Raw genomic sequence first — 3,786 nt, 5'->3', positions numbered from 1 at the left:
CCGTTGCGCAGGGGGGCGACCTGACCCTCGCGGAGGCGATGCGGCTCGCCAGGGAGAATATCTCCCTGGAAGAGCTGGGCATCGCCTCCGTGAGGGCGAAGAGGGCCGTGACCGGGGGTCTCTTGCTGGAGATCCCCGGTGCAGAAGGCGGCGCGAAGGCGGATCGTCTCGCCCAGAGGCTCCGGGAGCAGCTGGGCGAGCGAGGTGTCCGGGTCGCCCGGCCCACGAAGCGCACGGAGATGCGCGTTTGTGGGCTGGACGACTCGGTCAGCGCACAGGATGTGTCCCGTGCCCTTGTGAGGGCATCCGGCCTCGGGTCGGTGTGGGCCCGGTGCCCCCTCTCCGCCGCCCGTAAGGTGGCGGAATCCGGGAGGGTGTTGGTGGGGTGGGTTTCGGCGCGAGTGGAAATCCTCGCGCCGCGCCCGCTCCAGTGTCACCGCTGCCTCGAATTGGGGCACGTGAGGCAGTGGTGCACCTCGCCGGTGGACCGCAGCGGTCAGTGTTACCGCTGCGGTGCCAAAGAGCACCGTGCGAGCCAGTGCTCGGCGGCCCCCCACTGCCCGCTGTGTGCGGACATGGGGAGGCCAGCCGATCACAGGGAGGGGAGCAAGTAGTGCTGGGATTCGTCGCCGTGGACTGGGGGGGAGTCGCTGTGGTGGGGTGCTACATTTCGCCCCGTAGCGGTCACGCTGCGTTCGAGCTGTACTTGGCCGAGGTCGCGGCATGCGTGCAGCGCTACGCGGCCCGGCCGGTGCTGGTCCTGGGGGATTTTAATGCCAAGTCGGTGGCTTGGGGATCCCCCAGGACCTCCGTTCGCGGCGGGATCCTGGGCGATTGGGCGGCGGGGCTCGACCTCCGGGTATTGAACCGGGGGTCGGAGCACACATGCGTGCGGCGATATGGGGGGTCCATCGTGGATGTTGGATTCGCGACCACCAACGCCGTGCGCATGGTGTCGGGTTGGCACGTGGTCGCGGGGGCAGAGACACTCTCCGATCACCGGTACATCCGGATGGAGGTCTCTGCCGCCGCGAGTGCATCCCGACACGGCCGCCTGCGTGGCACCCCACCACGCCGCTGGGCGCTTCGGCGCCTGGACAAGGACGCCCTGATGGCAGCTGCCCTCGCTGCAACTTGGCCGCAGGGAGCGGCCGAGTTGCCGAGCATAGAGGAGGTCGCCCGGCTCGGAGCATTGGTCGCGGGTATTTGCGACGCGGCGATGCCTCGGGTCGGGCGGGCTTCTCCTCGCCGGGCGGTGTACTGGTGGTCGGACGCGATCGCGGAGTTGCGAGTCGCGACTGTCCGCGCCCGACGCCAGTACACCCGCGCGCGCCGTCGTCAACGTACAGGCGACGGCGTGGCGCGAGCGAGGGCAGCTGATGACCTGTATGGAGCATACCGCGTGGCGCGGGTTGCTCTGCAGGTCGCCATCAAACGGGCCAAGACCCAGGCATGGAAGGAGCTCCTCCAGACCCTTGATGACGATCCATGGGGGCGCCCATATAAGGTGGTGCTGAATAAGCTCCGCCCGTGGGCGCCCCCCGTCACCGAGGGTCTTGACCCCCGGCTGCTGGAGGACGTGGTCAATGCACTCTTCCCAATTGGGGAGAGGGGACCGCGTCCTCCGGCGGCGGCGGCTGTCCCAGTGGAGTGGACGGCCGAGCTGGGGGTCACGCAGGAGGAGCTGGCAGCGGCCATCAGACGGCTCGGGGTTCGTAACACGGCCCCGGGTCCGGATGGTGTGCCCGGCCGGGTTTGGGTCTTGACCCAGGGCGTCCTTGGGGCCGACCTCAGGCGGTTGTTCGACCGCTGCCTGAGGGACGGGCGATTCCCCCCCAGTTGGAAGGTGGCGAGGATGGTCCTCCTCCGGAAGGAGGGTCGGCCCGCGGAGTCTCCCTCCGCATACCGGCCCATTTGTCTCCTCGACGAGGTGGGCAAGCTCTTCGAGCGTGTGATTGCTGCCCGCCTCGTCGAGCACCTGTCGCGGGGTGATCCCGGTCTGGCCGACTGCCAGTTCGGTTTCCGGGGGGGCCGATCGACTATCGACGCGATAGGTCGTGTGAGGGCCCTCTCGGAGGCGGCCGTCTGCCGGGGAGAGGTGGCATTGGCAATATCCTTGGATATTGCCAATGCCTTTAACACCCTGCCCTGGGAAGAGATAAGGAGGGGGCTCGAATATCATCGAGTCCCCCCTTGTCTCAGGGCGGTCGTCGGGGATTATCTCCGCGGCAGGTGGATCGAGTATCCGGGCCGGGATGGTGATATGCGGAGGGAGGTGTACTGCGGTGTTCCGCAGGGGTCGGTCCTCGGGCCACTACTGTGGAACATCGCGTACGACTCGGTGTTGCGGGCCGGCCTCCCCGACGGCGTCAGCACGGTGTGTTATGCGGATGACACACTGGTGCTGGCCGTCGGGGCGCACTGGGGGAGGGCCATGCGTCGCGCGGAGGAGGGTTCGCAACGCGTCGTCGACCGGATCAGGGGGATGGGGATGACGGTGGCGGTCCATAAGACCGAGGTGATTGCGTTTCATTCACCTCGGCAGGATCCGCCACCCCCTCTGATTCGGGTGGGTGGGGCTGACATCGAGGTGAAGCCCCAGATCAGGTATCTGGGGCTGATCCTCGATAGCCACTGGCGTTTCGAGAAGCATTTCCGCTGCCTGGTCCCCCGGTTGGAAAGGATGGTTGCGGCTCTGGGCCGGATCCTGCCCAACCTGGGGGGCCCGGCGGGCCGAGTTCGTCGCCTCTATGTGGCAATGGTCCAGTCGGTGGCCCTATACGGGCCCCCGTCTGGGCGGACGACCTGGCTGCCTCCCGGCGCAGCATGACTATGCTGCGTCGGGTGCAGAGGCGCATGGCGCTCAGGGTCGTCCGCGGGTATCGGACCATGTCACATGAGGCGGCGACGGTTCTAGCGGGGATGCCGCCCATGGACCTGCTCGCGCGGTCGCACGCGGTGATGTACCGGCACAGCGTCGACCGTCGCGCGGGGGTGGGGGCGGTCCCGGGCGGGCAGGAACCTGCTTGGGGCGATTTGAAGCGCCAGGCCCGGCAGTCCGTGTTACTCGCGTGGCAGGAGAGGCTGGCTCTGCCAACCGCGGGGCACCGGACTGTCGGGGCTGTTCGGCCACTCCTGAAGGAGTGGCTGGACAGAGGCCATGGCAGCCTCACCTACCGGCTGGCACAGGTATTTTCCGGGCATGGCAGCTTCGGAAGATACCTGTGCCGGATAGGGAAGGAGCCGACGGCGCGTTGCTGCCACTGCGACGCTGAGCAGGACACGGCGGATCATACCCTGGAGGTATGCCCCGCGTGGGAGGGGGAGCGCCGTGTCCTGGTCGGCGTCGTCGGGCGGGATGTCTCGCTGCCGGGCGTGGTGCGCGCCATGCTCGGCAGCGAGGAGAAGTGGAGGGCCGTGGCCTCCTTCTGCGAGAACGTAATGTTGCAGAAGGAGGCCGCGGGGAGGGAGCGCGAGCTTCAGCGGCGCGCTGAAGCTCGCGCTCGTGCGGTGGCCCGAGGTCGTCGCCCGGTCGCGAGGCGTCGCGGACGGCCGCCTCGGCGTGGCGGATGACCTAGGCTGGGAGGGGGGTCCTGAGGGGACCCTCCTCCCGCCAGGCGGCGCCGGGTCGGACCGGTTGGGGGTAGGAGTGCCTCCCCCTACCGGTCCGACGCAAGGGGAGGCACCCTCGGCGGTCTGGTGCGGCCATGAACGCCCGGCCGCCGAGGGGTGGAAACGGGGTCGCGGGCGGTTGCGAGTTGGGGCTCGCAGCCGCCACTAAACGCG

Source organism: Colletes latitarsis, unplaced genomic scaffold (assembly GCF_051014445.1).
Source record: "Colletes latitarsis isolate SP2378_abdomen unplaced genomic scaffold, iyColLati1 scaffold0002, whole genome shotgun sequence".
In the NCBI taxonomy this organism is placed as follows: Eukaryota; Metazoa; Arthropoda; class Insecta; order Hymenoptera; family Colletidae; genus Colletes; species Colletes latitarsis.
The sequence above is the reverse complement of the archived record's forward strand: the minus strand, read 5'-3'. Positions refer to the sequence as shown.